Source organism: Schistocerca gregaria, chromosome 4, assembly GCF_023897955.1.
Source record: "Schistocerca gregaria isolate iqSchGreg1 chromosome 4, iqSchGreg1.2, whole genome shotgun sequence".
In the NCBI taxonomy this organism is placed as follows: Eukaryota; Metazoa; Arthropoda; class Insecta; order Orthoptera; family Acrididae; genus Schistocerca; species Schistocerca gregaria.
The window spans coordinates 471,089,445-471,100,109 of record NC_064923.1 but is presented as its reverse complement, the minus strand read 5'-3'; the positions used below and the strand labels follow the sequence as shown (position 1 = coordinate 471,100,109).

Below are 10,665 nucleotides of genomic sequence, written 5' to 3'. Positions count from 1 at the left end.
GAACAGGTCGTATTAGTGTTTTATAAGCGGTCTCCTTTACAGATGAACCACATCTTCCCAAAATTCTACCAATGAACCGAAGACGACTATCCGCTTTCCCCACAACTGCCATTACATGCTTGCCCCACTTCGTATCACTCGACAACGTTACGGCCAAATATTTCATCGACGTGACTGTGTCAAGCGCTACACTACTAATGGAGTGTTCAAACATTACGGGATTATTTTTCCTATTCATCTGCATTAATTTACATTTATCTATATTTAGAGTTATCTGCCATTCTTTACATCAATCACAAATCCTTTCCAAGTCATCTTGTATCCTCCTACAGTCACTCAACGACGACACCTTCCCGTACACCACAGCATCATCAGCAAACAGCCGCACATTGCTATCCACCCTATCCAAAAGATCATGTATGTAAATAGAAAACAACAGTGGGCCTACCACACATCCCTGGGGCACACCAGATGATACCCTCACCTCCGATGAACACTCACCATCGAGGACAACGTACTGGGTTATACTACTTAAGAAGTCTTCGAGCCACTCACATACTTGGGAACCAATCCCATATGCTTGTAGCTTAGTTAGGAGTCTGCAGTGGGGCATCGAGTTAAACGCTTTTCGAAAGTCAAGGAATATGGCATCCGTCTGATACCCTTCATCCATAGTTCGCAAGATATCATGTGAAAAAAGGGCTACTTAGGTTCCGCAGGAGCGATGCTTTCTAAAGCCGTGCTGATGCATGGACAGCAACTTCTCTGTCTCAAGGAAATTCATTATATTCGAACTGAGAGTATGTTCGAGAATCCTGCAACAAACCGATGTGAAGGATATTGGTCTGTAATTTTGAGCATTCGTCCTTCTACCCTTCTTATACACAGGCGTCACTTGCGCTTTTTTTGCAGTCTCTCGGGACTTTGCGTTGGGCAAGAGATTCACGATAAATGCAAGCTAAGTAAGGATCCAAAACCGAATTGGAATCCCATCAGGACCTGGCGATTTATACTGCCGAGCATTTCCGAGGGTGACTGTAAAAAAATGCACGAAATCAGAGGAAGTAATCACTGTGAGTTCCAAAGTGCTACCAGCTGTCTAGCTGGCATAGTGACTAAGTGTAGGGAGTTAAGAAGAATGAGGTACAATTTTTGAACATCTCCTCGTAAGCCTCACATTTCTGTAGTTAATCTCAGTATTAGTGAGGCAATGGTTCCTGGAATGGAGTGGCATGCCCAGAATCCTGAGCTGAACCCAATGGAACATTTTTGTCGCTCCAGACCCCAGCATCCAACAACACTACCGTCTCTAGTTTCGGCTGCTGAGGTGGAGTGGGCTATCATTCCTCCAAAGACATTTAAACACTCTCTGAAAATGTCCGCACTAGAGCCGGCCGCGGTTGTCTCGCGGTTCTAGGCGCGCAGTCCGGAACCGTGCGACTGCTACGGTCGCGGGTTCGAATCCTGCCTCGGGCATGGATGTGTGTGATGTCCTTAGGTTCGTTAGGTTAAGTAGTTCTAAGTTCTAGGGGACTAATGACCACAGCAGTTGAGTCCCATAGTGCTCAGAGCCATTTCAACCATTTTGTCCGTACTAGAGTTCAAGGTATCATGAAGGAGCAGGGTGAACACGACACATGTTAATGTCCGACTATTAGGTGTCCGGGCCAACGGCCTGGCCGCAGTGGTAACACCGGTTCCCGTCAGATCACCGAAGTTAAGCGCTGTCGGGCTGGGCTAGCACTTGGGTGGGTGACCATCCAGCGTGCCGAGCGCTGTTTGCAAGCGGGGTGCGCTCAGCCCTTGTGAGGCAAACTGAAGAGCTACTTGACTGAGAAGTAGCGGCCTCGGTCTCGTCAACTGGCATACGGCCGGAAGAGCGGTGTGCTGACCACAGGCCCCTCCGTATCTTCTTCCAGTGACGCGTGTTGGCTGAGAACGACACGGCGGCCGGTCGGTACCGTTGGACGGAGTTTAGTTCACTAAGTGTCCGGATACATGTGTTCATATAATGTTGCTCAAATTAATGAAGGACTCATGTAATAATAATAATGGGGATTCCATGAAATCAGCTATCTCATAGCGGCTTTCGGAATGCATTTGTTTCAATTCGCTGTTGCCTGTAACTGGCGCGGTGAAGAACAAGTAAAGTATTCTTAAATGGGTAAAATCAGCGGTTGCAGTGCCTTCACGGACAAATGTACTTTACAGCTGCTTTACAGATGAAGAACAGTGTCTGCAGCAATGAGTCTGGATAATATGCTTAATTAATTACACCAGCAGTAATATCCTCTTCTACATGTAATTATTAAAAGACAGTCCTAGGTTGCACGGTGCTCGTTATCTGCTCAAAAACGACGCGTCTCACCTGGGTATGGCAACATCAGGCTATCTCGTGCGAGGTAACGTGACGAGGCCCTAGTGGGTGAAGCACGTCGTTTTCGAGCCAGCAAAAAGCATTGTGGAACTTTGGACAGTGTTTTAATATTAATCAGAACATAGCATCAAAGGAATGGAATAAATTATGTTATACGTATGATCGCTACGCACTTCCCTATTTCCATACCTGATATAAACAATATTTCTGTAGCTCTGACGGGCAAAAAGTAAAATTTTCCATATGAAGTTTCAATACTACTTCTGTTTTTGAGTTGCTAGAACTGCTATACACTATACGAAAAAAAGGGAAAGAAAAACATGACAATAATATTCCTGAAAAGGAGTAGCACACCCGGAATCCCGAGCTGAACTCAAAGGAACATTTCTGAGATGAGTAACAACGTGGCTTCGCTCCGGACCTCAGCGTCCAACAACAATACCGTCTCTGGTTTCGGAAGAGGAAGTCCTACAACGAAGGAGTTACCTGAATCGCGAGGAACTCAGTAGATGTGATGTCACTGGACAGCCTTTGGCATAGATTTATAGAGTTATTGGATGTCCTCTTGAGGTATATCATGCCAAACTGTCCAATGTACAAGTTAGATGGTCAAAATCCCAAGATAGGTGGAGAGCCCTGCCCATGATGCTCCAAACATTCATAATTGGTGAGAGATCTGGTGACTTTGCTGAAAAGGGAGGGTTTGGCAAGCGCGAAGGCAAGCAGCAGAAACTCTCGCTGTGTACGGATAGGCATTATGTTCCTAAAATGTAAGCCCGAGATAGCTTGCGGTGAAGGACAACAAAACGGGGAGCAGAATATCGGCGACGTACCTCTGTTCTGTAAGGATGCCGCTGATAACAACCAAAGGAGTCCTGCTACGAAATGAAATGACACCGAGGCCATCATTCCTGGTTGTCGGACCGTACGGCGGGCGACAGTCAGGTTGGTACCGCACGGCTGTCTGCGGCGTCTCCAGACATAAACTACGTGATCAAAAGTATCCGGACACCCTCGAAACCATACGGTTTTCATATCAGGTGCATTGTGCTGCTACACACTGCCAGGTACTCCATATCAGTGACCTCAGCAGTCATTAGACATCGTGAGAGAACAGAATGGGGTGCTCTGCAGAACTCACGGACTTCGAACATGGTCAGGTAATTGTGTGTCACTTGTGTCACACGCCTGTACGCGAGATTTGCACACTCGTAAACATCCATAGGTCCACTGTTCCCGATGTGTTAGTGAAGTGGAAACGTGAAGGGACACGTACAGCACAAAAGCGTAAAGGCCGACCTCGACTCACAACATAAAAAGTGTTCAAATGTGTGTGAAATCTTATAGGACTTAACTGCTAAGGTCATCAGTCCCTAAACTTACACACTACTTAACCTAAATTATCCTGAGAACAAACACACACACACACCCATGCCCGAGGGAGGACTCGAACCTCCACCGGGACCAGTTACTCACACAGACCGCGGACAGCTGAAGAGGGTCGTAACGTGTAATAGGCAGACATCTACCCAGAACATCAAACAGGAATTCCAAACTGCATCAAGATCCACTGCAAGTACTATGGCGGTTAGGTGCAAGGTGAGAAAACTTGATTTTACGGTCGAGCGGCTGCTCGTAAGTCACACATCACGCCGACAAATGCCAAACGACGCTTGGTGTAAGGCGCGTTAATATTCGACGATTCAACAGTGGAAAACCGTTATGTGGAGTGACGAATCACGCTACACAATGTTGCGCTCCGATGGCAGGGTGTGGGTATGGCGAATGCCCGCTGAACGTCTTCTGCCAGCGTGTGTAGTGCCAAAAGCAAAATTCGGAGGCGGTGGTGTTATGGTTTGGTCGTGTTTCTCATGGATGGGGCTTGCACCCGTTGTTGTTTTGCGTGGCATTATCACTGCAGAGACCTACATTGATGTTTTAGCACCTTCTTGCTTCTCACTGTTGAAGAGGAATTAGGAGATGGCAATTGCATCTTTCAGCACGATCGAGCACCTGTTCATAATTCACGGCCTATGGCGGAGTGGTTAAACGACAATAACATCCCTGTCATGGACTGGCCTGCGCAGAGTGCTAACCTGAACCCTATAGAATACCTTTGGCATGTTTTGGAACACCGACTTCGTGCCAGGCCTCACCGACCTACATCGATACCTCTCCTCAGTCCAGCACTCCGTGAAGAATGGGTTGCTACTCCCCAAGAAACCTTCCGGCACTTTATTGTACGTAGTCCTACGAGACTGGAAACTGTAATCAATGCTAAGGGTGGGCCAACACCATACTGAATTCCAGAATTATCGATGGAGGGCGACTCGAACTTCTAAGTCATTTTCAGCCGGATACTTTCTATCACATAGTGTAGCTTCGCTGATCGTCGGGGTTGGGTTCGAAGGGGGCCTCATCAGTGAAGACATTTATAGTCTAGTCAATGAGATTTCATGCCGAAGATGCCTCCGGAGACGTTCCGAGTACCCGTGGGATACCAGCCTGACTGTCGCTCATACGGTCCGACAACCAGGGGTGCAGGTCTTGAGTCAATTTCATTTCATAGGCGGATTCCTTTGGTCGTCAGCCGCAGCTCTCTTGCAGCACAGCGGTATGTCAACGATATTCTGCATCCCATTTTTTGTCCTTCATAGCAAGCCAGCCTGGGCATACAGTTCAATAAGATAATGCCCTCTCGCACATGACGAGAGTTTCTGCTGCATGTTTCCTGCTTACCAATCTCTGCCTTGGTCAGCAAGGTAGCCGGATCTCTTCCCGGTTGAGAACATTTTGAGCATTATGCTTAGGGCCATCCAAGCATCTCGAGACTTTGACAATATAAGACGCCAGTCGGACAGAGTTTGGCACGATATGACTCAGGAGTACCAAGGCGAATAACTGCTTGCATAAGGTGCTGAGGTGGCCCAGTGTGTTGCTAACTTGCTCTGTTTGTGAAGCTCTTTCTCTTAAATAAATAATCCATATTTTCTGCAATTGTAATCATTTACTAGTCTGTTCATGTAAACTACATTTACCGGTTTCCACCTCATTGAGATAATTCCTTTGTGGTGTGCCTTTTTTTAGTGTGTATTAACCAATTCTAAAGGTATTGACTACTAAGCTTTTATTGTCATCCCTACGCCAATTCTCAGTAGGTCGTATAGCCCCACGTCTGCACACATGTAATACCGACGTCATTTTCACTGAATTTATCAACAGGGGAGTACGTTAATTTGTAAGCTCTCTGAACGCGGTGGGAACATCGTTTACATAGCAGTACAAACACATTAGAGATACCGCAGTGAGCGTTGTCTGCCCGGAATAAATGCAGCCAACGCTTTCTCACGTGTTTACCCTTCTTGCTAACTTCGTTCTCGTTACTGAGCCATCCATTAACGCTACAGTGAGCGGCAAAACTAAAATACATTTGCTGCTGGAGTGTGAGTGTTGTGTGCAAATAAGACCTGGCTCCGAAGGAGTGTATTTTTTTGCTTGTTTGGCAGTATAGTTGTGGCAGTTACACAAACACTGGCAGAGAGCATAAGGGTACACGTTAATATTTATGGATGTGCCAACATTTGGTGTTAGTCCATTTGAAATTTGTGACTATTTTCATAAATATTGCTTCCTTCACTTTTATGTACTAGTTTCTCCTCATAAAGGTATCGATACATATTTCATGTTGTAAGTGAAAGATATAAAAATTCTGAAAAAAAATTTCAAAGAAATAGAATTGAAGGAGACATTCAGAGAGAGAGAGAAAGTGAGTGAGTGAGTGAGTGAGTGAGAGAGAGAGAGAGAGAGAGAGAGAGAGAGAGAGAGGCGGAAAAAAACATTGAGGGAGTGGGAGTAGAATATATGTGATGAAGATCGGAGAAAGACGAATGAGGGAGGGAGAGAAAGAGTAAGGGAGAGGAAAGGGCGAGGTTACAATCAGCATATGGCCCTCCATATATACTTCCATGTTTTTCCTACATCGCTTCTGGAAAATCCTGGAAAAATTCCTATGAAAAGAACACGACCTATTTCCCTCTCTATGTTTTTCCATTCCAAGTAACAGAGTAGTCAGTATTAATATTACTGTCCCACGCCTTTCCGTATTTGCAGGGGCTATAACCTTGATGGATGACTGATCTGGCCTTGTAATATTAGCGAACGTGGTCCCGCTATGTTGCTACTACGAACGACTAAAGACAAGGGGAAACTATGGTCACAACATTTCCTGAGGATACGCGGCTCTTCTGCATGGTTTAATAATGATGGCATCCTCCTGAGTAAAATATTCTGGAGGTAAAACAGTCTTCTATTTGGATACCATGGGGGCATGGAGGCGGGAGTTGTGGGGGAGGGGGGTGGAGCGGGCTACATCGGAGGTTGTCGTCATCAGAGGAAAAATATCTGGTATTTTATGGGTTGCAACATGAAACATTAGATGCCTTACAAAGGTAGATTGGTTAGAGAATTTAAAAAGGGAGTTACATATAGCGGGTATTAGCGAAGCAAGATGGCATGAAAAATTGTTGGAATGTGTGTGAAATCTTATGAGACTTAACTGCTAAGCTTACACACTACTTAATCTAAATTATCCTAAGGACGAACACACACACACCCATGCCCGAGGGAGGACTCGAACCTCCGCCGGGACTAGCCGCACAGCCCTTGACTCTAAGCGCCTAGACCGCTTGGCTAATCCCTCGCGGCGAGATGGCATGTAAGACAGGATTTATGATTAGGGAAGTACATAATTATCAACATAAGATGAAATAGATGTAAAGCAGAATTAGTTCCAATAATGAATAAGAAGATAAGAATGTAGGCGAACGATTACGAACAACACAGTGATCACATCGACATAGCCAAGATAAACAGTGAGCATAGAAGCACCACAGTAATGCAAGGATACGAGTATGTCCCTACTAGCTCCGTAGATGATAAAGAGTAAAGAGATTGGAGGAATTTTCTTCTAGAGTTATCAGTCTTCTGACTTGTTCGTTACGGCCCGCCACGAATTCCTCACCTGCGCCAACCTCTTTATCTCAGAGTAGCACCTCTGTCCTACGTGCTCTATTATTTGTTTGATGTATTCCAACCTCTGTCTTCCCCTACGGTTTTTACACTCTGCCGCTTCTTCTAGTATCATGGACGTTATTCCTCGATGTCTTAAAGTGTGTGTAAAGTTTATCTGGAAATATACTTCTGAAGTGTTACAACATTTATACTCTCGTGATTGGTAGTTTCGTGTTGCTGAAGTGATAGCGTATTTCAGTGTGACAGATGCTTTTAAGTTTAAAAGGCTAAACTGTTTTATTTAATTCGAAAATAATGACGAAAAGAAGTGAGAGTCGATTATTCTTTGCATTTTATACAACCTCTCAGATAATTTTCATTTTTAGGTTCGTGTGTAGGAATGAAATAAAATGTACGCAGTCAGATGATAAAGATTATTAATGATGGCCGTCGTTTAATGGACCATTGTGCTTTCACTGGGGATTTATTTTCCACCTCTAACGCTGGTGATCGCATCTGAACCTAACTTAATGCTGTTGCGCGTCGCGGATCGGGAAGGTGCAAAGTTTGACAGTATCACGGTGTGAAATATTCATCTCCCGGTAGCCAGGAGGCCACAACTTTTATTTAAAATTTGAGCAGTGGCTGGGCCAGAACTCCGGACCGAGAACGCTTTAATTAGCAGTCAAACCCGGTACTCCGGACAAAGGATTGCTGAAAGAATAGGTAATGTTATTCATTTCATTAAAGAGAGACGAAAATTGAATTCTGACGGGGGATCTGGAATTCGGCTATATGAAATGGGTGAGACATAGTTGGAAAACGGGGACTATGGGAAAGGAATTAATCGAGAATCCACCAGGCAGAACTTTACAAAGAGTAAATTTAATCAGTGAAAAAACATTTTTGAAGTATCGTTGCATAAGTGGAAGAAAATAGATGGTGTCGATTGATCACGTATTATGAGGCAGAGATATAAACAAAAAGTTTTAAACTATAAGGCATTTCCAGGGGCAAGTGTGGACTCCGATCACAATCTATTGTTTGTGAACTGGAGGTGAAACCTGCAGAAAGGGCAAAAAGATAGGAAACTAAAGAGATGGGAACTACATATATTGAAAGAATAAACTGTTGTTGTGAGTTTCACATCAGGATTTAAACAACTATTGACTGAATCAGAGGAAATGAACAAAAAAAGATGAATTAGATGAATTAATAGTTTTGATAGACGAAGTAGTGAAGGAAGTAGAGAATAAAATACACAGAAAGACAAATTCATAAACATATTGACGGAAGAATCTGCATTTTAGGAGCTGCGGGAACGCGTATACCACTTCAGTGTTCTAAAAACATGTTAACTGCACCTCTTAGAGGTTCCGAGACGAGTGATTCTCAGGCTTTGGCCGATCGCTTCGGTTTCGAGTGAAGCAAGTAGAATGGAAATCTGCTGTTGTGTGAAATGATCACATTTTACTCTTTTAATTTAAATTTGTTTGTGTTGTTCCGTGATGTTAGGACAAAAAGCACTTACCAGAGCTTCACTGATCACATGTCTGATGCGAGGAAATCAGTGAAATCGTTTGTTCCTTGTAATGGCGCTACAAAACTTAAACACGAGATAAATAAAGTATCATGACATATTAATAACTAGATGGAAATAAATGAAAGTGCGGGAGCATGTTATCAAAGGTTTCCCAGCCGTGCACAGAGAGTTTGAAGTCATATGGCGTGAGGCTGCATGACCTTAACGCCAAACGATAAACAGTAGGCAGTTGAACGAACGGGATAAACTGTGTATGTCAGTCACTGAGTAGTTATGTGCATTGTGATGCACTTCTTTATTACATGTTCCGTAGACAGCATTTGGATGACTTTACACGGGGAAGAGTCATTGGGAAGCTGTAAGAAGCACGACATGTGTCCAGAGTAATCCAGTGGTCTGCTATTTCCCACAACGTTCCCCTGAGCTACTGAAGCACGACTCACGCCCGGTACTCACAGCTTTACTTCTGCCAGTACCTCGTCTCCTACCTTCCAAACTTTACAGAAGCTCTCCTGCGAATCTTGCAGAACTAGCACTCCTGGGTAGAGCACTTGCCCGCGAAAGGCAAAGATCCCGAGCTCGAGTCTCGGTCGGTCACACAGTTTTAATCTGCCAGGAAGTTTCATCCCACAACGTTGTTTAAGATTCGTGGGGACCGTACGAACCACAGGCACTGCTTCCCGAAGGAGAGGAGATGGTTGCCCACGATGAACTCGAGCAGTAAATGACCTGTACATTATACAAAAGGGCAAGAAGTTACTCAAGTCAAAGAGCGTTTGCAACTGCTAACTCCATTTAACAGGAGTGCAAGGCGCAGATTCTCACGTTTCAAAGTGACATGACGACTGCATGATGCAGGTCTCTTTGCTCAACGCTACCAGGACATTGTGTTCCGTTGAACCTCGCACATGGCGGCACCGTTTGCGAAGGCTCCCATAGAGAGTGGATCGAAGAGGAGTGGAGTCGTGTGTTCTTCTCGAACGAGTACGCTTTCTGTATGACTAGTGATTCCAGACATACCCTCAGACGGCGAAAGATGGGAACACGTAATGCTCCAGGAACATCATAAAACGTACATGAAACGTATTCGAGGTTGCGAATATGCACAACCATCAGCTGTATAATGCAATGACGCCAATGAAAATTTGTGCCAGACCGCGACTTGAACCCCGACTTCCCGCGGGCGGTCGCCTTACCATTTAGCTACCCGAGCACGACCCACGGGCTGACCCAAACTTCTATATGTCGTTCATCATGTGTCTACAACCTGTTCTCGTACATCCATTATGTATATTCCCATACAGAGGACCAACCGAGGTGGCGCAGTGGTTAGCATACTGAACTCGCAATCGGGAGGACGACGGTTCAATCCCGCGTCCGGCCATCCTGAATTAGGGTTTTCGTGATTTCCCGAAATCGCTCCAGGCAAATGCCGGGATGGTTCCTTTCAAATGGCACTGCCGACTTCCTTCCCCGTCCTTCCCTAATCCGATGAGGTCGATGACCTCGCTGTTTGGTCTCTTCCCCCAAACGACCCAACCAACCGTACAGAGGAGACATTTTACTTGGAAGTCGCTTCCCAGCGTCGGCATCATAATTCGGAATAACAAAGGCCATGCAACATCGTATTTTTCCGCCAACACCGGGCAAGGAGTTTCAAGTAAAATGTTTCCCCTGTACAGGAATATATATAATGGATGTACGAGTACAGGTTGTAGACACATGGTGGACGACA

At 45.0% G+C, this 10,665-nt stretch overlaps 1 pseudogene; it reads left to right on the top strand.

The window, feature by feature from the left end:
- The first annotated feature begins 1,666 nt into the window (after window positions 1-1,666).
- LOC126268526 (5S ribosomal RNA) lies at window positions 1,667-1,784 on the top strand (annotated as a pseudogene).
- Window positions 1,785-10,665: the final 8,881 nt, after the last annotated feature.